Source organism: Bombina bombina, chromosome 9 (assembly GCF_027579735.1).
Source record: "Bombina bombina isolate aBomBom1 chromosome 9, aBomBom1.pri, whole genome shotgun sequence".
In the NCBI taxonomy this organism is placed as follows: Eukaryota; Metazoa; Chordata; class Amphibia; order Anura; family Bombinatoridae; genus Bombina; species Bombina bombina.
Window position 1 is genome coordinate 119,082,239 of NC_069507.1, and position 27,712 is coordinate 119,109,950.

The window sequence follows — 27,712 nt, forward strand, 5'->3', positions numbered from 1 at the left end:
GAGGAAGTTTATTCCATAAATCAATCACTCTTTCTGTAAAGAAGTGCTTCCTCAAATTACTCCTGAATCTACTACCCTTTAGCTTGAGCTCATGACCCCTTGTTCTTGAATTTTCCATTTTATGTAAAATACCCACAGCCTCAGTTTTACTAAACCCTTTAATGTACTTGAAAGTTGCTATCATATCACCTCTTTCCCTTCTCTCCTCTAAGCTATACATATTTAGGTCATTGAGCCTATCCTGGTAAGTTTTATTTTTTAGACCATGTACCATTTTGGTAGCCCTCCTTTGCACAGATTCAAGTTTGTTAATATCCTTCTGAAGATATGGCCTCCAGAACTGCACACAATACTCAAGATGAGGCCTAACTAATGATCTATAAAGTGGCATAAGAACCTTACTATTTCTGCTGCAAATACCTCTACCAATACATCCAAGCATTCTGCTAGCCTTACTCGCTGCCTTACTACATTGTTTACTAAGTTTTAAATCATCTGAAATAATAATTCCCAAGTCCTGTTCCTCGTCTGTAGCAGTCAGTAAAGTGTCAGTGAGTCTGTAATTAATATTTGGATTTTTCTTCCCTAAATGTATTATTTTACACTTTGCTGTGTTAAACTTTAGATCCCAGTCGTTTGTCCAATCCTCCAATTTTTGTATATCACTTCTCATTTTGTCTACCCCCCCTGGAACATCCACTCTGTTGCAAATTTTTGTATCATCTGCAAAGAGACATACTTTCCCCTGTAGCCCTTTGCTGATATCGCAGATAAATATGTTAAACAAAACAGGCCCCAGAACTGACCACTGAGGAACACCACTAGTAACAGCCCCCTCTGCTGTTACAACACCAAATGGTGGCAGGTCTATCTGGCCTTCATGATTAGCTGCACCCAAACCCAAAAAAAAGCTGAGTGGTCTTAGACTAACACCCATGGCTAACTCGGTTGTTTCAATTAGTACTATTCTTAGCACTTTCATCCCTGTTACGGGTGGTCTACATGGCCATCATGATTAGCGGAACAAAATACTACAATCCAACCTTTGCTCAGTCTTCATAGGCCCTTCATTGGCTGTATTTTGATAGTACAGTTCTTATTACTTTAATAGCTGATACAACACCGAATGGTGGCAGCTCTATATGGCCTGCATGATTAGCCGCACCCAAAACAAAAATAAATCCAAGCGGTCTTGGATTAACACCCATGGCTAACTTGGTTGTTTCAAGTAGTACTATTCTTAGCACTTTCATCTCATCCCTGTTACTTCCAGGACTCTCGGTGGTGGTCTACATGGCCATCATGATTAGCCTCACCAAAATATAACAACAATACGTGCGTGCAGGGAACCATGGTAAGGTTACTTCCTTTCGCAAAATCGAGTATAACAGTTGCAGGCAGAGGTTCTGACCCTGCATTATGGCTGCACCTCTCCCTAAAAGAGGCATGCGTTACAGAATCTGTGGGCATGTATGCAAAGAGCTGGCCTGCCTAAAAAGAGGAGCAAGGCTGTACAGGTTGTTCTCCTTCAGCCGTTTTATATGCTGTTCCACGGCCACGACCCTCAACAACCACAACAGAATGAAACACCACATATGCCATCCTTTTGAACAACAGAGTACAGGTATGGCATTGATTTTAGTTACACAGCGATATTTATTATGAACCGTGAAATTGAAAACATAAACATGATTGGACACCCAGTACAGTACAGGTCGTTCTCCTTCGGCCTTTTTTGAATAGTGTTCCGGACCCTCAACAAAAACAACAGCAGGAAAGAGAACATATGGCATCCTTTTGAACAATAGATGACAGGTAAGGCATAGATTTTAGAAAGCCATAGTTAATTTTTTTGCAACTGTGAAATAAAAAAAAACATTGATTGGACACCCAGTACACTTCTTTATCCTTAGGCCTTTTTATAAGAGGGTCCCGGAGCCTCAACAGAAAAAACAGCATGAAAGAGGACATATGGCATCCTTGTGAACAATTGATTACAGTTAAGGCATTGATTTTAGAATCCCAGAGATCATTTATATGACCCGGGAAATAGAAAAAAACATTGACTGGACACCCAGTACACTTCTTTATCCTTAGGCCTTTTTATAAGAGGGTCCCGGAGCCTCAACAGAAACAACAGCATGAAAGAGAACATATGTCATCCTTTTGAAAAATAGATTACAGGAAAGGCATTAATTTTAGAAACACAGAGATAATTTGTTACAACCGGGAAATCTAAAAAAACATTGAATAGACACCGAGTACACTTATTTATCCTTAGGCCTTTTTAGCAGAGGCTCCAGGACACTCAACAAAACCAGCAGCAGGAAAGAGGACATATGGCATCCTTGTGAACAATTGATTACAGTTAAAGGGACATTATACACTCATTTTTTCTTTGCATAAATGTTTTGTAGATAATCTATTTATATAGCCCATAAAGTTTTTTTTTTAATTAATGTATAGTTTTGCTTATTTTTAAATAACATTGCTCTGATTTTCAGACTCCTAACCAAGCCCCAAAGTTTTATGTGAATACGCTCGACTACCTACTCCAGCTTGCTCCTGTTTGTGTAAAGGGTCTTTTCATATGCAAAAGAAGGGGGAGGGGGGGAGTGTCTTATTTGCCACTTGCAGTGGGCTTTCCAGCTACCTTTTCAGCAGAGGTAAACTGACAGCTTCTAAGTAAGTTTTTAAACAGTTTTATACTGAATTTTTATATCAGTATCTGTGCATATTATTCTTTATAGTAGTGTCTATTACATGCAGTTATATGAAAATGAGTGTATACTGTCCCTTTAAGGCATTGATTTTAGAATCCCAGAGATCATTTATATGAACCTGGAAATAGAAAAAAACATTGATTTTACACCCAGTACACTTCTTTATCCTTAGGCCTTTTTATAAGAGGCTCCCGGAGCCTCAACAGAAATAACATGATGAAAGAGGATATATGGCATCCTTTTGAATAATAGAATACAGGTAAGGCATTGATTTATGAATCCCAGAGATAATTTATCTGAACCGGGAAATAGAAAAAAACATTGACTGGACACCCAGTACACTTCTTTATCCTTAGGCCTTTTTATAAGAGGGTCCCGGAGCCTCAACAGAAACAACAGCATGAAAGAGGACATATGGCATCCTTTTGAAAAATAGATTACAGGAAAGGCATTGATTTTAGAAACACAGAGATAATTTGTTGCAACCGGGAAATCTAAAAAAACATTGAATAGACACCCAGTACACTTCTTTATCCATAGGCCTTTTTAGCAGAGGCTCCAGGACCCTCAACAAAAACAAGAGCAGGGAGCTGGGCATAGGAGTACAAGGGAGTGTGACAATAATAATGTGAAGGGGAAGATTGCGGAATTGTGGCATTTTAATTTTGTTATCATGGGACGTACTTGCAATGACCTTGCTCTGGTGAATCCATATCGCAAATGTCTTTTTTAAGGCACTGTTTGTCTATTTTTTGAATATCAGCATTTGGTAAATGAAGCGCAACTTAAGGCTGGTGAGAACCGACATTTCTTCTGGCTGTTTGCAAATGTTGTAGCTCTGGACAAACATGTGAATAAGGGGACATCTGCCATAGTCTGCATGCAACCCCTTTGATGATTGACGCTAAACATGTGTCACCTGCAAGCAGAGCTCGTTACTTCTGTCTAAATCATCTTCCTGGTATGGACAGGCCACTGTTTCCCACAACAAGTCCGAAGCTTGAACTACAAGATTGTCTTGAGTATGGTAGGAAACCAAAGTTTATTCTGTACTATCACCACAAAAGCTGAACTTCTTGAAGCAAGGAAAATGCCAGCAATTTCCTGTGCTTATGGATGACAAGGACGTCCTGTCCTGTGGTACACAGAGATGGAGAGGATTTTGGGCCTCCCTGTACACTACACAGACTACACAGATGTCTCCAACATCACCAGAAACACAAGACAGCGACTCTTGGGAAGTTCCTGGAGTGTTCCGGTAGCCATCTCTTTGCGCCCTGAAATGAATACTTTATCAGTGTTTTTGTATACATCTGATAACAGCTTTGGAGACTGTGGTAACGCACATGTTATTTACTGTTGTTCCAGCTGTGGCAATATCAATTGGCATTAAAAAGGTAAGATTTGGAGACTGGTGACGCACATTTTATGCACGCTGTGGCAATTGCAATTTGCAGTGAAAATAATCTGCTAACAACCACTACCTAGGAGGACCACGCCTGACTCCTGAAGTCATGCTTCAGTTAGTAACTCAAGTTAAATTAATTTTTTTTTTTTATTATTATTATTATGCTCAGCAGATTCAAAACATACCATTCTTCTAGTCATATCACACGACATGTCAAAATGCTGCATGGAAAATGGCAGTGTGCAAAGTCATAATCTTAGTGAACCTATAAGTGCATTAAATTTTCTAAAATAAACAAAAATACCGAAAAAAAATTAAAAAAAAAAAGGAAAGAGGACATATGGCATCCTTTTGAACAATAGATTACATTTAAGGCATTGATTTTAGAATCCCTGAGATAATTTATATGAACAGGGAAATAGAAAAAAACATTGATTGGACACCCAGTACACTTTTTTTATCCTTAGGCCTTTTTATAAGAGGGTCCTCAACAGAAACAACAGACGGGACAGCATGAAAGAGGACATATGGCATCCTTTTGAAAAATAGATTACAGGAAAGGCAATGATTTTAGAAACTGCAAATAGAAGAACACAGAGGCGCCACAATGGCCCAGTACCACCAAAACAGAGAGATAAGTATATAGAAGGCACTATATATACTCACAAACATCAAGCACCCAGATGGTGCTAGTGGGGCAGGCTGAAACTTCACAGTAGTCCAGCTCACTGATAGACCTCCAAACAGATCCAGTCGGTGTTCCTTGAGGGCCTAAGATCCTATGCCTAGAAAAGAGAGAGGCAAACCAACATGGCCTAGTATTGTTTGAGCCCAGGGAGAATATAACCCTAATGGGTATACTCACAGGAAACAAAGCACCTCCAGGTGCAATAACAGCAAGCTGGAACCACAAGTCGCCCAGTAGACAAACCACAGCAAGTGATCCTCGACTTCCAGTAGTATAACGGTTTATGGGGGAGGGGTATATAAAACCCCACAACAGGTTATTGGGTCAAAATACCACACAAGCAAGTGTATATAAAAGTAAAAATCTTTAATAACACAGCGACGCGTTTCTCAGCCGCCTATGGGCTGTTTCATCAGGCTATAATAAAACATTAAAATATACACTTGCTATATACCAAATTAAAAAACCTAAAAATTATCTGATTGGACAGTCAATTGAAAATCCAGCCAATGTGTGATCATTCTCAATCAATTACTATGGCAACAATTTAGTTAGTATTCGGGTGGATAGGTGTAGCCAGGTGTGCACCTAATTAGCAAACTGGCACGCCACCTAGCTTCCAGCCCCTGTTGCTAATTGTTACCATAGTGACCACATAACAGTACATACACATTATAAGTTTATCTAATACACATGACAGTACATACACATTAAAAGTTTATCTAATACACATGACACATCTACATTTGATTAGCACAAAGGAATATTAACAAGTACCCAATAGTTCATTTGATACCCATCTCCAGAATTGTACTTGTGAGAGGGTAATGTGTAACCAGAAACCCTAAAAGATAGTCTGGAGCACATGTGTAATCTATAAGTGCCTTACCAGCCTAGTATTGATAGTATCACTAGCCCCATATGAGAACCTTTGTTGGATTCGAAATGTGAGAGCGTATTAAATCTATGTATAGGAATGGTGATCATCGTATAGTGAGCCGTATGTAAACAAAGAGCTTTCATTATGAAATTCTACGTGTCTTAGCGTAAATGCCTTCTTAACATGAATACCTTCTTGTCAATGTAATTATTTCCATAACGATCTTTTGTGCCGCAAGGCATCTGTTTGCCCGATTGCTAGATCCTACTCGATGTTTGTGGATGACCCGAGACGCCTTCAGATGCGTCTCACTCTCTAACTGTGTCATGTTACAATGTTTGGAAATATCGGAGCTATTCTCCAATCGTTCTAGTAGCTCTAAGGGACAAGGGGGGCGGCATAGTCTTACAAGATATGCAAGACTACCTACTGGAGGCGAATCGAATATTAAACAACAAAGAATATTATAATATCCTCTGTGGGGACCCTACCCCCAGTTTCTTTGAACAATTAAACAACATTCTACAGAAGGGTGTCAATATGGGTATTATGTCCAAAAATGAAAGAGACTATTGTCTCCCTAAATATCCCTGCACTGCTTTTTACTATCACCTGCCCAAAGTCCATAAGGACCCTGTAAAACCTCAAGGCAGGCCTATTATTGCAGGGATAGGGAGCCTCACTGACTCACTATCAGCATATATAGATCAATTTTTGCAAAAATTTGTGATTACTCTTCCTTCCTATATTAGGGATTCTACTGATCTATTGATCAAATTAGAAGAAGTCAGCCTTAATGAACATTGTTGGTGGGTGACCTGTGACGTAGGAGCCCTCTACTCAAACATTGAACATGAAATAGGTACTAGAGCAGTGAGGTCCTTTTTGGAACAAGATATGTACATGCCTGTACAACAAATAGACTTCATTATTCAACTGATCAACTTCATTCTCAAGCACAACTACTTTTTATATCAAAGTAGATATTATCTTCAAATCAAGGGGACGGCCATGGGCACCAGGTTCGCTCCTAGCTTCGCAAACCTATTTATGGGTTGCTTCGAACAAGCTTACATTTATGATACCCATTATGGAGCGAACCTGGTGTTCTATGGCCGTTATATTGATGATCTGCTATTCATTTTCAAAGGGTCAGAAGAGGACATCAGGGGATTTATAGATCATTTGAACAATAACACTTTTGGGATTTCTTTTACCCATAATATAAAAAAAGAGGAAATTGAATTTTTAGATCTTGTTCTGGGGAAGACACCAGATGGTAAGGTCTCCTCAAGAACTTTCTTCAAAACTGTTGATTGCAACAGCTTTCTCCATTATGAGAGCAATCACTATAAGTGCTGGAAGAACAATGTCCCATATGGACAATTTAGGAGAATCAGAAGAAATTGTTCCACTTTGGAGGATTATGATTCACAAGCCACAATAATTGGCGAAAGGTTTCTTGAGAAAGGTTATCCACAGGACCTGATAAATCGCGAAACTCTCAGGGTGAGGAACGAGGATAGGTCAGGTTATTTCATTAAGAAACACAGACATCAAGAAGCATTCAAAGAATGCAATCCGCCTTTATTCATCACTAAATATAACTCTAACCATCACCAGATTACTAAAATTCTGAACAAACATTGGTCAGTTCTAAGAAACGACCCCACGCTCAAGAAAATTATAGGAACCAAGCCAAAAGTGGTGTTTAGGAGAGCACCTACTCTAAAAAATGTGCTAGCTCCCAGCAAGGTTGTCAGGGACAAGCACACCTCCACTAACGGTGGGCTTACCAACCCATGGGGGGAAGTAATCCCCGGAAGTTCTGTTACTCCCAAAAACAGAATATCCAAATGTTGTAGGAAACGCTGTGGGATGTGCAGCTTCATATCCCACAAGGCTACCACTTTTACATCACATACCACTGGGGAGTCATTCAATATTAAAGGATTTTTGACATGTGAAACATCTTTCGTCATATACCTCCTGAATTGTAAATGTGGGGTCCAATATGTTGGACGTACCTGTCGCAAAATCAAAAAAAGATGGGGGGAACATGCCTATAACATCAAAAAGCATTCCAAGTCTCACAGTGTATCTAGACATTGTTTAATTTATCATAAAAAACAAAAGAACCCTATGAGCATTTTACCTATTGAGGCGATTTCTAGATCATTCCCTAACTCCTTCCTTACTCTCAGAAAAAGAGAGACCTTCTGGATCAAAAAACTACAAACTTTACAGCCAGATGGTCTCAATGAGAACCTTGACATGGCGGCATTTTGATGACCGAACAATCTATGGTGCTAGGGATGGGTATATCATACCCCACTCTCCCCCTCCCCCTCCTTCTTTTCCACAAGTGTTCTCCTCTAATGATGGATTGTGAGATCTGTTTCTTTAGCTACCAGTATGTTGTATGCTCGGTAATGTAATAACTGCCATCACTCAAGGCTAGATAAATATTGACTCACAAATTGTCAATTCCCTGTACATATATGTCAGTTAATTCTCACACCCTTAACATATTTTATTATATTATACACTTACACATCCTTTCATTCATTTATATGGTCAGACCACCACAAGCACCATACGAGGTCTCATCACCAGTCATTCAATTTATTTCTTTTTTTGTTTATTTTTTAGGCACATTGTTAGTTACAATGACACACCACCTATACTCACTTATTATAAGTATTATATAATAATGTTTCCATTAATAGTTTGTAGTGATTTTTCTATAGGTATCATCGGAGGCATTATCTAATCTATATTAACAAATAAGTCACTTACTGGCACTGCACCACTTACTGCATTAGATTAGACTTACCGGCACTGCACTACCTACAGTATTAGATTATCACAGTTTACTAATTACAATTTATTTAGGTCGAGGTATATATATATATATATATAGATAAAAATATTAGTTTAGAGGCCACAGAATGTCCGAGATTTATGATTGTAAGGACAACTGGACCACACTGGTCACATACCACTGGGTCACTAGCACATTGTTGACACATTAGTATCCCATACACCACTTTTAACACTTTCTCACTAAGAAATACACAAAACAAAAAAGTTTCACTATCACTTCCCTCTATGCAATCACTATCACTATTATATGAGTACAGTGGGTTCGCCCAGTATGGTACACTATAACGAGATACAGTAGTATCCTATATTTCTGGGCCTATTGACAAATAGTTCCCTTGTTTTTCCCCCCCCCCCCCGCCTCGATCGCCTGCACGATACAATACACAATGACATATCGTCCTAAATGTTAGGATCCCATTAGCAACAAATTTTATCATTTTTCACTTTTTATTATCTATATTTTATATTTTTTATTTAGTTACAAGACACATTTCCTTGTGCGTCCAACACGATATGGGCACTTTATCGAGGTCAGGACCAATACTGTCTTTGCTTACTGCAAAGGCTCTGTAGGGCAGGTAAGCACGCCTCACATGCCCACAGACCAATAGGAGCCGAGTAAATGGGAGGTGTGCCGTAAGAGTGTGATGAAGCCGTAAGAGTGTGATGAAGAGTTTTCTCATTTGCGCTCCCATCTCCGGGGCTAACACGCATGTTAGTTTAAAAGGAATAGGATCTGATCAGGTGCTTATCCCTCCCATAACAAGCATTTTCATTGGAGCGGGTGTACACTCCCCTTAGAGCTACTAGAACGATTGGAGAATAGCTCCGATATTTCCAAACATTGTAACATGACACAGTTAGAGAGTGAGACGCATCTGAAGGTGTCTCGGGTCATCCACAAACATCGAGTAGGATCTAGCAATCGGGCAAACAGATGCCTTGCGGCACAAAAGATCGTTATGGAAATAATTACATTGACAAGAAGGTATTCATGTTAAGAAGGCATTTACGCTAAGACACATAGAATTTCATAATGAAAGCTCTTTGTTTACATACGGCTCACTATACGATGATCACCATTCCTATACATAGATTTAATACGCTCTCACATTTCGAATCCAACAAAGGTTCTCATATGGGGCTAGTGATACTATCAATACTAGGCTGGTAAGGCACTTATAGATTACACATGTGCTCCAGACTATCTTTTAGGGTTTCTGGTTACACATTACCCTCTCACAAGTACAATTCTGGAGATGGGTATCAAATGAACTATTGGGTACTTGTTAATATTCCTTTGTGCTAATCAAATGTAGATGTGTCATGTGTATTAGATAAACTTTTAATGTGTATGTACTGTCATGTGTATTAGATAAACTTATAATGTGTATGTACTGTTATGTGGTCACTATGGTAACAATTAGCAACAGGGGCTGGAAGCTAGGTGGCGTGCCAGTTTGCTAATTAGGTGCACACCTGGCTACACCTATCCACCCGAATACTAACTAAATTGTTGCCATAGTAATTGATTGAGAATGATCACACATTGGCTGGATTTTCAATTGACTGTCCAATCAGATAATTTTTAGGTTTTTTAATTTGGTATATAGCAAGTGTATATTTTAATGTTTTATTATAGCCTGATGAAACAGCCCATAGGCGGCTGAGAAACGCGTCGCTGTGTTATTAAAGATTTTTACTTTTATATACACTTGCTTGTGTGGTATTTTGACCCAATAACCTGTTGTGGGGTTTTATATACCCCTCCCCCATAAACCGTTATACTACTGGAAGTCGAGGATCACTTGCTGTGGTTTGTCTACTGGGCGACTTGTGGTTCCAGCTTGCTGTTATTGCACCTGGAGGTGCTTTGTTTCCTGTGAGTATACCCATTAGGGTTATATTCTCCCTGGGCTCAAACAATACTAGGCCATGTTGGTTTGCCTCTCTCTTTTCTAGGCATAGGATCTTAGGCCCTCAAGGAACACCGACTGGATCTGTTTGGAGGTCTATCAGTGAGCTGGACTACTGTGAAGTTTCAGCCTGCCCCACTAGCACCATCTGGGTGCTTGATGTTTGTGAGTATATATAGTGCCTTCTATATACTTATCTCTCTGTTTTGGTGGTACTGGGCCATTGTGGCGCCTCTGTGTTCTTCTATTTGCAGTTTCTAACCATCAGGACGACCATCCTTTGACAGAGTGCTGCCGCCAGATAGTGGGACTTGTTTGATGAATGGACATTAACATACCTATACCTACTGTATAGTTCACTGTTTTGGTGTTCTATCCTGTGCAACTGTTTGTATTCAGTGCTTTATTATTCGAGTATATTGTTATCTGTCTAGGTTCTATATTATTTACCTTATATTATTTTTTGGCAATTGGGAGGCGCACCCTAAAGGGTGTGGTGTGCATTTGTGTATACCACTCCCCACATTATAATGATTTTAGAAACCCAGAGATAATTTTTTGCAACCGGGCAATCTAAAAAAACATTGAATATACACCCAGTACACTTCTTTATCCTTAGGCCTTTTTATAAGAGGGTCCCGGAGCCTCAACAGAAACAACAGCATGAAAGAGGACATATGTCATCCTTTTGAAAAATAGATTACAGGAAAGGCATTAATTTTAGAAACACAGAGATAATTTGTTACAACCGGGAAATCTAAAAAAACATTGAATAGACACCCAGTACACTTATTTATCCTTAGGCCTTTTTAGCAGAGGCTCCAGGACACTCAACAAAACCAGCAGCAGGAAAGAGGACATATGGCATCCTTGTGAACAATTGATTACAGTTAAAGGGACATTATACACTCATTTTTTCTTTGCATAAATGTTTTGTAGATAATCTATTTATATAGCCCACTACCTACTCCAGCTTGCTCCTGTTTGTGTAAAGGGTCTTTTCATATGCAAAAGAAGGGGGAGGGGGGGGAGTGTCTTATTTGCCACTTGCAGTGGGCTTTCCAGCTACCTTTTCAGCAGAGGTAAACTGACAGCTTCTAAGTAAGTTTTTAAACAGTTTTATACTGAATTTTTATATCAGTATCTGTGCATATTATTCTTTATAGTAGTGTCTATTACATGCAGTTATATGAAAATGAGTGTATACTGTCCCTTTAAGGCATTGATTTTAGAATCCCAGAGATCATTTATATGAACCTGGAAATAGAAAAAAACATTGATTTTACACCCAGTACACTTCTTTATCCTTAGGCCTTTTTATAAGAGGCTCCCGGAGCCTCAACAGAAATAACATGATGAAAGAGGATATATGGCATCCTTTTGAATAATAGAATACAGGTAAGGCATTGATTTATGAATCCCAGAGATAATTTATCTGAACCGGGAAATAGAAAAAAACATTGACTGGACACCCAGTACACTTCTTTATCCTTAGGCCTTTTTATAAGAGGGTCCCGGAGCCTCAACAGAAACAACAGCATGAAAGAGGACATATGGCATCCTTTTGAAAAATAGATTACAGGAAAGGCATTGATTTTAGAAACACAGAGATAATTTGTTGCAACCGGGAAATCTAAAAAAACATTGAATAGACACCCAGTACACTTCTTTATCCTTAGGCCTTTTTAGCAGAGGCTCCAGGACACTCAACAAAACCAGCAGCAGGAAAGAGGACATATGGCATCCTTTTGAAAAAAAGATTACAGGAAAGGCATTGATTTTAGAAACCCAGAGATATTTGGTTGCAACCGGGAAATCTAAAAAAACATTTATTATACACCCAGTACACTTATTTATCCTTAGGCCTTTTTAGCAGAGGCTCCAGGACCCTCAACAGAAACAACAGCATGAAAGAGGACATATTGCATCCATTTGAAAAATAGATTACAGGAAGGGCATTGATTTTAGAAACCCAGAGATGATTTGTTGCAACCGGGAAATAAAAAAAAAAATGATTATATACCCAGTACAATTCTTTTTCCTTAGGCCTTTTTATAAGAGGGTCCCGGAGCCTCAACAGAAACAACAGCACGAAAGAGGACATATAGCATCCTTTTGAACAATTGATTACAGGAAAGGCATTGATTTTAGAAACCCAGAGATAATTTGTTGCAACCGGGAAATAAAAAAAAAAATTTGATTATACACCCAGTACACTTCTTTCTCCTTAGGCCTTTTTAGCAGAGGCTCTAGGACCCTCAAACAAAACACCATCAGGAAAGAGGACATATTGCATCCTTTTGAAAAATAGATTACAGGAAAGGCATTGATTTTAGAAACCCAGAGATATTTGGTTGCAACCGGGAAATCTAAAAAAACATTGATTATACACCCAGTACACTTATTTATCCTTAGGCCTTTTTATCAGAGGCTCCAGGACCCTCAACAGAAACAACAGCATGAAAGAGGACATATGGCATCCTTTTGAAAAATAGATTACAGGAAGGGCATTGATTTTAGAAACCCAGAGATGATTTGTTGCAACCGGGAAATCTAAATAAAAATTGATTATATACCCAGTACACTTCTTTCTCCTTAGGCCTTTTTAGCAGAGGCTCCAGGACCCTCAAACAAAACACCATCAGGAAAGAGGACATATTGCATCCTTTTGAAAAATAGATTACAGGAAAAGCATTGATTTTAGAAACCCAGAGAAAATTTGTTGAAACCGGGAAATCTAAAAAAAAATTGATTAGACAACCAGTACACTTATTTATCCTTAGGCCTTTTTATAAGAGGGTCCCGGAGCCTCAACAGAAACAACAGCATGAAAGAGGACATATGTCATCCTTTTGAAAAATAGATTACAGGAAATGCATTAATTTTAGAAACACAGAGATAATTTGTTACAACCTGGAAATCTAAAAAAACATTGAATAGACACCCAGTACACTTATTTATCCTTAGGCCTTTTTAGCAGAGGCTCCAGGACACTCAACAAAACCAGCAGCAGGAAAGAGGACATATGGCATCCTTTTGAAAAAAAGATTACAGGAAAGGCATTGATTTTAGAAACCCAGAGATATTTGGTTGCAACCGGGAAATCTAAAAAAGCATTTATTATACACCCAGTACACTTATTTATCCTTAGGCCTTTTTAGCAGAGGCTCCAGGACCCTCAACAGAAGCAACAGCATGAAAAAGGACATATTGCATCCATTTGAAAAATAGATTACAGGAAGGGCATTGATTTTAGAAACCCAGAGATGATTTGTTGCAACCGGGAAATAAAAAAAATAAATTATTATATACCCAGTACACTTCTTTCTCCTTAGGCCTTTTTAGCAGAGGCTCCAGGACCCTCAAACAAAACACCATCAGGAAAGAGGACATATTGCATCCTTTTGAAACATAGATTACAGGAAAAGCATTGATTTTAGAAACCCAGAGAAAATTTGTTGAAACCGGGAAATCTAAAAAAAAATTGATTAGACACCCAGTACACTTATTTATCCTTAGGCCTTTTTATAAGAGGGTCCCGGAGCCTCAACAGAAACAACAGCATGAAAGAGGACATATGTCATCCTTTTGAAAAATAGATTACAGGAAAGGCATTAATTTTAGAAACACAGAGATAATTTGTTACAACCGGGAAATCTAAAAAAACATTGAATAGACACCCAGTACACTTATTTATCCTTAGGCCTTTTTAGCAGAGGCTCCAGGACACTCAACAAAACCAGCAGCAGGAAAGAGGACATATGGCATCCTTTTGAAAAAAAGATTACAGGAAAGGCATTGATTTTAGAAACCCAGAGATATTTGGTTGCAACCGGGAAATCTAAAAAAACATTTATTATACACCCAGTACACTTATTTATCCTTAGGCCTTTTTAGCAGAGGCTCCAGGACCCTCAACAGAAACAACAGCATGAAAGAGGACATATTGCATCCATTTGAAAAATAGATTACAGGAAGGGCATTGATTTTAGAAACCCAGAGATGATTTGTTGCAACCGGGAAATAAAAAAAAAAATGATTATATACCCAGTACAATTCTTTTTCCTTAGGCCTTTTTATAAGAGGGTCCCGGAGCCTCAACAGAAACAACAGCACGAAAGAGGACATATAGCATCCTTTTGAACAATTGATTACAGGAAAGGCATTGATTTTAGAAACCCAGAGATAATTTGATGCAACCGGGAAATAAAAAAAAAAATTTGATTATACACCCAGTACACTTCTTTCTCCTTAGGCCTTTTTAGCAGAGGCTCCAGGACCCTCAAACAAAACACCATCAGGAAAGAGGACATATTGCATCCTTTTGAAAAATAGATTACAGGAAAGGCATTGATTTTAGAAACCCAGAGATATTTGGTTGCAACCGGGAAATCTAAAAAAACATTGATTATACACCCAGTACACGTATTTATCCTTAGGCCTTTTTATCAGAGGCTCCAGGACCCTCAACAGAAACAACAGCATGAAAGAGGACATATGGCATCCTTTTGAAAAATAGATTACAGGAAGGGCATTGATTTTAGAAACCCAGAGATGATTTGTTGCAACCGGGAAATCTAAATAAAAATTGATTATATACCCAGTACACTTCTTTCTCCTTAGGCCTTTTTAGCAGAGGCTCCAGGACCCTCAAACAAAACACCATCAGGAAAGAGGACATATTGCATCCTTTTGAAAAATAGATTACAGGAAAAGCATTGATTTTAGAAACCCAGAGAAAATTTGTTGAAACCGGGAAATCTAAAAAAAAATTGATTAGACAACCAGTACACTTATTTATCCTTAGGACTTTTTATAAGAGGGTCCCGGAGCCTCAACAGAAACAACAGCATGAAAGAGGACATATGTCATCCTTTTGAAAAATAGATTACAGGAAATGCATTAATTTTAGAAACACAGAGATAATTTGTTACAACCTGGAAATCTAAAAAAACATTGAATAGACACCCAGTACACTTATTTATCCTTAGGCCTTTTTAGCAGAGGCTCCAGGACACTCAACAAAACCAGCAGCAGGAAAGAGGACATATGGCATCCTTTTGAAAAAAAGATTACAGGAAAGGCATTGATTTTAGAAACCCAGAGATATTTGGTTGCAACCGGGAAATCTAAAAAAACATTTATTATACACCCAGTACACTTATTTATCCTTAGGCCTTTTTAGCAGAGGCTCCAGGACCCTCAACAGAAACAACAGCATGAAAGAGGACATATTGCATCCATTTGAAAAATAGATTACAGGAAGGGCATTGATTTTAGAAACCCAGAGATGATTTGTTGCAACCGGGAAATAAAAAAAAAAAATTATTATATACCCAGTACACTTCTTTCTCCTTAGGCCTTTTTAGCAGAGGCTCCAGGACCCTCAAACAAAACACCATCAGGAAAGAGGACATATTGCATCCTTTTGAAACATAGATTACAGGAAAAGCATTGATTTTAGAAACCCAGAGAAAATTTGTTGAAACCGGGAAATCTAAAAAAAAATTGATTAGACACCCAGTACACTTATTTATCCTTAGGCCTTTTTATAAGAGGGTCCCGGAGCCTCAACAGAAACAACAGCATGAAAGAGGACATATGTCATCCTTTTGAAAAATAGATTACAGGAAAGGCATTAATTTTAGAAACACAGAGATAATTTGTTACAACCGGGAAATCTAAAAAAACATTGAATAGACACCCAGTACACTTATTTATCCTTAGGCCTTTTTAGCAGAGGCTCCAGGACACTCAACAAAACCAGCAGCAGGAAAGAGGACATATGGCATAATTTTGAAAAAAAGATTATAGGAAAGGCATTGATTTTAGAAACCCAGAGATAATTTGTTGTTAATGGAAATTTGAATAAACAAATTATGCGATGGACACCCAGTACACTTCTTTCTCCTTAGGCCTTTTTATAAGAGGGTCCAGGACCCTCAAACAAAACACCAGCAGGAAAGAGGACATATGGCATCCTTTTGAACAATAGAGTACAGGTACAGCATTGATTTAACAAACCCAGAGATAATTTTTGGCAAATGGGAAATAGAAAAATTAATTGAGTGGACACCCAGTACACTTCTTTCTCCTTAGGCCTTTTTATAAGAGGGTCCAGGACCCTCAAACAAAAGACCAGCAGGAAAGAGGACATATGGCATCCTTTTGAACAATAGAGTACAGGTTCAGCATTGATTTTACAAACCCAGAGATAATTTTGGGCAAATGGGAAATAGAAAAATACATTGAGTGGACACCCAGTACACTTCTTTCTCCTTAGGCCTTTTTATAAGAGGGTCCAGGACCCTCAAAAAAACACCAGCAGAAAAGAGAACATATGGTATTCTTTTAAACAATAGAGTACAGGTACAGCATTGATTTTACAAACCCAGAGATAATTTTGGGCAAATGTGAAATAGAAAAATACATTGAGTGGACACCCAGTACACTTCTTTCTCCTTAGGCCTTTTTATAAGAGGGTCCAGGACCCTCAAACAAAACACCAGCAGGAAAGAGGACATATGGCATCCTTTTGAACAATAGAGTACAGGTACAGCATTGATTTTACAAACCCAGAGATAATTTTGGGCAAATGTGAAATAGAAAAATACATTGAGTAGACACCCAGTACACTTCTTTCTCCTTAGGCCTTTTTATAAGAGGGTCCAGGACCCTCAAACAAAACACCAGCAGGAAAGAGGACATATGGCATCCTTTTGAACAATAGAGTACAGGTACAGCATTGATTTTACAAACCCAGAGATAATTTTGGGCAAATGTGAAATAGAAAAATACATTGAGTGGACACCCAGTACACTTCTTTCTCCTTAGGCCTTTTTATAAGAGGGTCCAGGACCCTCAAACAAAACACCAGCAGGAAAGAGGACATGATATGGCATCCTTTTGAACAATAGAGTACAGGTAAAGCATTGATTTTAGAAACCGGGAGATAATTTTTTGCAACCTGGAATTTGAATCACTAAAAGGTTTGGATGGACACACAGTACACTTCTTTCTGCTTCAGCCATTTTATAACAGGGTCCAGGACCCTCAACAGAAACACCAGCAGGAAAGAGGACATATGGCATCCTTTTGAACAATGGAGTACAGGTAAAGCATTGATTTTAGAAACCCGGAGATAATTTGTTGCAACCGGAAAATTGAACCAAAAAAATGATTGTACACCCAGGACACTTCTTTCTACTTCAGCCTTTTTATAAGAGAGTCCAGGACCCGCATATGAAACAACAGCAGTAAAGAGGACATATGGCATCCTTTTGAACAATAGAGTACTGTTACTGTTTTAGAAACCCAGAGATAATTGTTTGGAAACGTGAAATTGCCCAAAAAACCATGCTTGGACACCCACTCCAGGTCGTTCTCCTTCAGCATTTTTATAACAGGGTCCAGCACCCTCAACAGAAACAACTGCAGGAAACACCACATATGCCATCCTTTTGCACAAGCGAGTACAGGTATCTCATCCATTTTAGAAACCCGGAGATAATTGAGAGGAACCGGGAAAATTTTTCTAAAAGTTTGTTGGGGCACCCATTACAGGTTGTTCTCCTTCAGCCTATTTATACAATGGGCCACGACCCGCAACAGGCACAACAGCATGAAATACCACATATGCCACCCTTTTGCACAATAGGTATGGCATAGATGGAACACAGAGATAATTTAGAGCAACCAAAAGACGGATAAAAATGATTGGTCGGTCCTCCTACTTCACATTTGGGGCACTGCGCGTGCAATTTAATGGTCCACCAGATGTAAGTGGTGTGCACTATTAAGTTGTACTATTTGTAACATTTGAATCACTGTTATGTGCCTTATTTTTTTATTTGAGTTTTGTACCCACAGAGCAGCAGCAGAGGCCAGAAAAATTAGGAATGTACAAATGACTGAAAAATTTGGGTAATGTTGTAGCAAATGCTGTAGCAGCGGCCAGAAAAATTGATGTTTGTAAAACATTTATAAAGTGCCCTCTAAGCTTGTGGCTTGAACACTAGTTGTTGGCGGATAAGTCAAGCAAGTCATCCGGCTTTATAAGAAAAAAAAAGGCCAGCCTGTGTACCAGTTGTAGCCCAAGCCAGCTTATCTCATCATCAGGCCTTTTTTAATCAAATGTATCACCCAATGTCAGTCCCTTCGGGATCCAGCCCTCATTCATTTTTATAAAAGTGAGATAGTCAAGGCTTTTTGACCTAGGCGACTTCTCTTCTCAGTGACAAAACCTCCTGTTGCACTAAAAGTCCTTTCGGACAGGACACTTGAAGCGGGGCAGGCCAGAAGTTCCATTGCAAATTGGGATAGCTCAGGCCACAAGTCAAGCCTTCACACCACATGTGTCAACTTGCCCAATTTCAATGCCGCCACCAAATTACTTCCATTGTCAGAAACAACCTTGCCAATCTCCAGTTGGTGCGGAATCAGCCACTGATCCACCTGTGCGTTCAGGGCAGTCAGGAGTGCTGGTGCGGTGTGACTCTCCACTTTCAGGCAAGTCAACCCCAAGACGGCGTGACACTGCCGTACACGGGATGTAGCATAGTACCTGGGGAGCTGGGGGGTGCCATAGATGTGGAGCAAGAAGCAGAAGTTGAAGAGGACTCAGCCGAGGAAGAGGTTAGGGAAGAGGATGGAGTAGGAGGAGTAGAGGAGGTAGCAGCAGGCCTGCCTGCAAGTCGCGGCGGTGTCACCAACTCTTCTGCAGAGCCACGCATTCCATGCTTGTCAGAAGTCAGCAGGTTTACCCAATGCGCAGTGTAGGTGATATACCTGCCCTGACCATGCTTTGCAGACCAGCTATCCATGGTCATATGGACCCTTGCCCCAACGCTGTGTGCCAGACATGCCATAACTTCCTTTCTCACAACAGAGTACAGGTTTGGGATTGCCTTTTGTGAAAAGAAATTTCTGCCAGGTACCTTCCACTGCGGTGTCCCAATAGATACAAATTTTTTAAATGCATCAGACTCCACCAGCTTGTATGGTAAAAGCTGGTGGGCTAAGAGTTCAGACAAGCCAGCTGTCAGACGCCGGGCAAGGGGGTGAATTTGATAAATTGGCTTCTTACGCTCAAACATGTCCTTGACAGACAGATGACTGTGGGCAGATGACCAGGAACTGCTACGTAAGAGAGACTGAGTGGAGGATGGTTGAGAGGGGGCAAGGAGGACAGCACTGGTTGACATGGCTGAAGATGGTGGAGCAGAAGGAGGAGGGCGGCTTTCACTTTGTGTGCTGCTTCTACTCATGTGTTCTTCCCATCGGCCTTTGTGATGGGAGACCATGTGCCTTCGCAAAGCAGTTGTACCTAGGTGGGTGTTGGACTTCACACGACTCAGTTTCTTTTGGCACAGGTTGCAAATGTCATCGCTGTTGTCAGAGGCAGACACACAAAAAAAATGCCACACTGCTGAGCTATGCGATGACGGCATTCTGGTGGTGGCAACAGCATGCGTTGATGGGCATCGGCGTGCTGTCTGGCTGACCCCGGGTGCCGATGCATGCTGTCTGACTGTGCCACTAGCTCCTTGAGACGACCTCCCCATGCTTCCAAATCGTCTCCTCCTCCTCTCTGTCTCCCCATCTGAACTTTACCCCTCTTCTTCTTCTCTTCTAGCAGGCACCCACGTGACATCCACCGACACATCATCATTAACTGCTTCACTTGTATCTGACACATCAAGAAAGGAAGCAGCAGCGGGTACAACATCATCAGCATCACACCGTACCTCCATGTCGGTAATGCTACTTGACTGAGACTGATCACTATTATCTACATCCTCTGTCAATGATGGTTGCGCATCAGTGTCAATAACTCCTGTGACAGATCAAGTGAAGTGGCTGTGGTGCTAGTGTTGGTGGTGGCGACAGGCGGGCGAGTGGCACTGGTCACTTGAGACCTGCCCAAAGCACAGCTGGACGTAGATGGTGCGTCAAGGTTAGGAGGACTAGCAGCGGAAGCTGAAGAAGATTGGGTGTCCTGTGTTAGCCATTCCACTAGGTCCTCCTCAGAACTTTACGCATCCCCCCTGGCACCCGGCGTCTGAACAATGTGCATATTTGTAGGGTCTAAAGGAATCACAGCACCACGACCACGGAACCTGCGGGGTGGCCTGCCTCTGCCTGTCATTTTTTTTTAAATGGACACTGACAATACTATAACACCAATTATAGGAGTGGTGGCACTGTGCAAGTGGGCACAGTATACGCTGTGAGACTGACAACAACCAAAAAGACAGATGTTTTAAAATTCACAAATGGTTAATTTTTTAAAATATTAAAAGTACTGTGACAACAAATATGATTGTTGGCACTAGTTGGAAAATGGGCTTGTCTGGTACACACGCTGGGAGAAAGGAAACTGCAATTCAGTGGCACTAGGAGACTGAAGAATCACAGTCAAAACAGTTATGATTAACAATAATTCCAATCCTGTTAAAAGAAATATGATTGCTGGCACTAATTGGCTATTTGGGCCTGGCACACAGGCTGACAGGCAGGAGGAAAGTGCAATTCAATGGCACGAGCAAACTGAGGATTCAGAACAACAATTACAAAAAATTTTAATTTTTAATTATTTAGAATACTGTGACAACAAATATCATTGGTGTAAATATTTTGAAAGTCGGCCTGGCACACAGGCTGGCAGGCAGGAGAAAAGTGCAATTGAATGGCACGAGCAAACTGAGGATTAAGCACAACAATCCAAAAAATGTTATGTTTAATTAATAACAATACTGTGACAACAATTATGATTGCTGTAAATAGTTGGCAAGACGGCCTGGCACACAGGCTGGCAGGCAGGAGAAAAGTGCAATTCAAGGTAAGGAGACTGAATACTGACAGTCAAAAAAGTAATGATTGACAATTTTTGCAATACTGTTCAAAGAAATATGATTGCTGGCAATAATTGGCTAGGTGGGCCTGGCACACAGGCTGCAAGGCAGGAGGAAAGTGCAATGCAATGGCACGAGCAAACTGAGGATTCAGAAAAACAATTAGCAAAAATTTAAATTTTTAATTATTAAGAATACTGTGACAACATATATGATTGGTGTAAATATTTTGAAAGTCGGCCTGGCTGGCACACAGGCTGGCAGGCGGGAGAAAAGTGCAATTCAATGGCACGAGCAAACTGAGCATTAGAAACAACAATCCAAAAACTTTTAATTTTAATTAGTAACAATACTGTGACAACAATTATGATTGGTGTAAATAGTTGGCAAGACGGCCTGGCACACAGGCTGGCAGGCAGGAGGTACATGCAATTCAAGGACACTAGGAGACTGCAGATTGACACTCAAAACAGTGATGATTGACAATTTTTGCAATACTGTTAAAAGAAATATGATTGCTGGCAATAATTGGCTAGGTGGGCCTGGCACACAGGCTGCAAGGCAGGAGGAAAGTGCAATTCAATGGCACAAACAAACTGAGGATTCAGAACAACAATTAACAAAATTTTTAATTTTTAATTATTAAGAATACTGTGACAACATATATGATTGGTGCAAATATTTTGAAAGTCGGCCTGGCACACAGGCTGGCAGGCAGGAGAAAAGTGCAATTCAATGGCACGAGCAAACTGAGGATTCAGAAAAACAATTACCAAAAATTTTAATTTTTAAGAATACTGTGACAACAAATATGATTGGTGTAAATATTTTGAAAGTCGGCCTGGCACACAGGCTGGCAGGCAGGAGAAAAGTGCAATTCAATGGCACGAGCAAACTGAGGATTCAGAAAAACAATTACCAAAAATTTTAATTTTTAATTTTTAAGAATACTGTGACAACAAATATGATTGGTGTAAATATTTTGAAAGTCAGCCTGTCACACAGGCTGGCAGGCAGGAGGAAAATGCAATTCAATGGCACTAGGAGACTGAATATTTGGAGTCCCAAAAATTATGATTTTTACTTTTTTATATACTGTTACAAGAATTATGATTGGTGCCACTAATTGGCTAGTTGGGCCTGGAAAACAGGCTGGCAGACAGGAGGAAAGTGCAATTCAATGGCACGAGCAAACTGTGGATTCAGAAAAACAATTAGCAAAAATTTACATTTTTAATTATTAAGAATACTGTGACTACATATATGATTGGTGTAAATATTTTGAAAGTCGGCCTGGCTGGCACACAGGCTGGCAGGCAGGAGAAAAGTGCAATTCAATGGCACGAGCAAACTGAGGATTAGAAACAACAATCCAAAAACTTTTAATTTTAATTAGTAACAATACTGTGACAACAATTATGATTGCTGTAAATAGTTGGCAAGACGGCCTGGCACACAGGCTGGCAGGCAGGAGAAAAGTGCAATTCAAGGTAAGGAGACTGAATACTGACAGTCAAAAAAGTAATGATTGACAATTTTTGCAATACTGTTCAAAGAAATATGATTGCTGGCAATAATTGGCTAGGTGGGCCTGGCACACAGGCTGCAAGGCAGGAGGAAAGTGCAATGCAATGGCACGAGCAAACTGAGGATTCAGAAAAACAATTAGCAAAAATTTAAATTTTTAATTATTAAGAATACTGTGACAACATATATGATTGGTGTAAATATTTTGAAAGTCGGCCTGGCTGGCACACAGGCTGGCAGGCAGGAGAAAAGTGCAATTCAGTGGCACGAGCAATAGGAGGATTAAGAACAACTATCCAAAAAACATCCACCGACACATCATCATTAACTGCTTCACTTGTATCTGACACATCAAGAAAGGAAGCAGCAGCGGGTACAACATCATCAGCATCACACCGTACCTCCATGTCGGTAATGCTACTTGACTGAGACTGATCACTATTATCTACATCCTCTGTCAATGATGGTTGCGCATCAGTGTCAATAACTCCTGTGACAGATCAAGTGAAGCGGCTGTGGTGCTAGTGTTGGTGGTGGCGACAGGCGGGCGAGTGGCACTGGTCACTTGAGACCTGCCCAAAGCACAGCTGGACGTAGATGGTGCGTCAAGGTTAGGAGGACTAGCAGCGGAAGCTGAAGAAGATTGGGTGTCCTGTGTTAGCCATTCCACTAGGTCCTCCTCAGAACTTTACGCATCCCCCCTGGCACCCGGCGTCTGAACAATGTGCATATTTGTAGGGTCTAAAGGAATCACAGCACCACGACCACGGAACCTGCGGGATGGCCTGCCTCTGCCTGTCATTTTTTTTTAAATGGACACTGACAATACTATAACACCAATTATAGGAGTGGTGGCACTGTGCAAGTGGGCACAGTATACGCTGTGAGACTGACAACAACCAAAAAGACAGATGTTTTAAAATTCACAAATGGTTAATTTTTTAAAATATTAAAAGTACTGTGACAACAAATATGATTGTTGGCACTAGTTGGAAAATGGGCTTGTCTGGCACACACGCTGGGAGAAAGGAAACTGCAATTCAGTGGCACTAGGAGACTGAAGAATCACAGTCAAAACAGTTATGATTAACAATAATTCCAATCCTGTTAAAAGAAATATGATTGGTGGCACTAATTGGCTAGTTGGGACTGGCACACAGGCAGGCAGGCAGTAGGAAAATGCAATTCAAGGGCACTAGTAGAATGCAGATTGACACTCAAAAGAGTGATGATTGACAATTTTTGCAATACTGTTAAAATAAATATGATTGCTGGCACTAATTGGCTATTTGGGCCTGGCACACAGGCTGGCAGGCAGGAGGAAAGTGCAATTCAATGGCACAAGCAAACTGAGGATTCAGAACAACAATTACAAAAATTTTTAATTTTTAATTATTTAGAATACTGTGACAACAAATATCATTGGTGTAAATATTTTGAAAGTCGGCCTGGCTGGCACACAGGCTGGCAGGCAGGAGAAAAGTGCAATTTAATGGCACGAGCAAACTGAGGATTAGAAACAACAATCCAAAAACTTTTAATTTTAATTAGTAACAATACTGTGACAACAATTATGATTGCTGTAAATAGTTGGCAAGACGGCCTGGCACACAGGCTGGCAGGCAGGAGAAAAGTGCAATTGAAGGTAAGGAGACTGAATACTGACAGTCAAAAAAGTAATGATTGACAATTTTTGCAATACTGTTCAAAGAAATATGATTGCTGGCAATAATTGGCTAGGTGGGCCTGGCACAGAGGCTGCAAGGCAGGAGGAAAGTGCAATGCAATGGCACGAGCAAACTGAGAATTCAGAAAAACGATTAGCAAAAATTTAAATTTTTAATTATTAAGAATACTGTGACAACATATATGATTGGTGTAAATATTTTGAAAGTCGGCCTGGCTGGCACACAGGCTGGCAGGCGGGAGAAAAGTGCAATTCAATGGCACGAGCAAACTGAGCATTAGAAACAACAATCCAAAAACTTTTAATTTTAATTAGTAACAATACTGTGACAACAATTATGATTGGTGTAAATAGTTGGCAAGACGGCCTGGCACACAGGCTGGCAGGCAGGAGGTACATGCAATTCAAGGACACTAGGAGACTGCAGATTGACACTCAAAACAGTGATGATTGACAATTTTTGCAATACTGTTAAAAGAAATATGATTGCTGGCAATAATTGGCTAGGTGGGCCTGGCACACAGGCTGCAAGGCAGGAGGAAAGTGCAATTCAATGGCACAAGCAAACTGAGGATTCAGAACAACAATTAACAAAATTTTTAATTTTTAATTATTAAGAATACTGTGACAACATATATGATTGGTGTAAATATTTTGAAAGTCGGCCTGGCACACAGGCTGGCAGGCAGGAGAAAAGTGCAATTCAATGGCACGAGCAAACTGAGGATTCAGAAAAACAATTACCAAAAATTTTAATTGTTAATTTTTAAGAATACTGTGACAACAAATATGATTGGTGTAAATATTTTTTTTTTTCTTTTTTTTTTTTAGGATATCAGGACATAATTTTTAATTATTAAGAATACTGTGACAACATATATGATTGGTGTAAATATTTTGAAAGTCAGCCTGGCACACAGGCTGGCAGGCAGGAGAAAAGTGCAATTCAATGGCACGAGCAAACTGAGGATTCAGAAAAACAATTACCAAAAATTTTAATTTTTAATTTTTAAGAATACTGTGACAACAAATATGATTGGTGTAAATATTTTGAAAGTCAGCCTGTCACACAGGCTGGCAGGCAGGAGGAAAATGCAATTCAATGGCACTAGGAGACTGAATATTTGCAGTCCCAAAAATTATGATTTTTACTTTTTTATATACTGTTACAAGAATTATGATTGGTGCCACTAATTGGCTAGTTGGGCCTGGAAAACAGGCTGGCAGGCAGGAGGAAAGTGCAATTCAATGGCACGAGCAAACTGAGGATTCAGAAAAACAATTAGCAAAAATTTAGATTTTTAATTATTAAGAATACTGTGACTACATATATGATTGGTGTAAATATTTTGAAAGTCGGCCTGGCACACAGGCTGGCAGGCAGGAGAAAAGTGCAATTGAATGGCACAAGCAAACTGAGGATTAAGCACAACAATCCAAAAAATGTTATGTTTAATTAGTAACAATACTGTGACAACAATTATGATTGCTGTAAATAGTTGGCAAGACGGCTTGGCACAAAGGCTGGCAGGCAGGAGAAAAGTGCAATTCAAGGTAAGGAGACTGAATACTGACAGTCAAAAAAGTAATGATTGACAATTTTTGCAATACTGTTCAAAGAAATATGATTGCTGGCAATAATTGGCTAGGTGGGCCTGGCACACAGGCTGCAAGGCAGGAGGAAAGTGCAATGCAATGGCACAAGCAAACTGAGGATTCAGAAAAACAATTAGCAAAAATTTAAATTTTTAATTATTAAGAATACTGTGACAACATATATGATTGGTGTAAATATTTTGAAAGTCGGCCTGGCTGGCACACAGGCTGGCAGGCAGGAGAAAAGTGCAATTCAATGGCACGAGCAAACTGAGGATTAGAAACAACAATCCAAAAACTTTTAATTTTAATTAGTAACAATACTGTGACAACAATTATGATTGGTGTAAATAGTTGGCAAGACGGCCTGGCACACAGGCTGGCAGGCAGGAGGTACATGCAATTCAAGGACACTAGGAGACTGCAGATTGACACTCAAAACAGTGATGATTGACAATTTTTGCAATACTGTTAAAAGAAATATGATTGCTGGCAATAATTGGCTAGGTGGGCCTGGCACACCGGCTGCAAGGCAGGAGGAAAGTGCAATTCAATGGCACAAGCAAACTGAGGATTCAGAACAAAAATTAACAAAATTTTTAATTTTTAATTATTAAGAATACTGTGACAACATATATGATTGGTGTAAATATTTTGAAAGTCGGCCTGGCACACAGGCTGGCAGGCAGGAGAAAAGTGCAATTCAATGGCACGAGCAAACTGAGGAATCAGAAAAACAATTACCAAAAATTTTAATTTTTAATTTTTAAGAATACTGTGACAACAAATATGATTGGTGTAAATATTTTGAAAGTCGGCCTGGCACACAGGCTGGCAGGCAGGAGAAAAGTGCAATTCAGTGGCACGAGCAATAGGAGGATTAAGAACAACTATCCAAACATTTTTAATTTTTATTAGTAACAATACTGTGACAACAATTATGATTGGTGTAAATAGTTGGCAAGACGGCCAGGCACACGGGCTGGCAGGCAGGAGGTAAATGCAATTCAAAGACACTAGGAGACTGAATACTGACAGTCAAAACAGTGATGATTGAGAATTTTTGCAATACTGTTAAAAGAAATATGATTGCTGGCAATAATTGGCTAGGTGAGCCTGGCACACAGGCTGCAAGGCAGGAGGAAAGTGCAATTCAATGGCACAAACAAACTGAGGATTCAGAACAACAATTAACAAAATTTTTAATTTTTAATTATTAAGAATACTGTGACAACATATATGATTGGTGTAAATATTTTGAAAGTCGGCCTGTCACACAGGCTGGCAGGCAGGAGAAAAGTGCAATTCAATGGCACGAGCAAACTGAGGATTCAGAAAAACAATTACCAAAAATTTTAATTTTTAATTTTTAAGAATACTGTGACAACAAATATGATTGGTGTAAATATTTTGAAAGTCGGCCTGGCACACAGGCTTGGCAGGCAGGAGAAAAGTGCAATTGAATGGCACGAGCAAACTGAGGATTCAGAAAAACAATTACCAAAAATTTTAATTTTTAATTTTTAAGAATACTGTGACAACAATTAT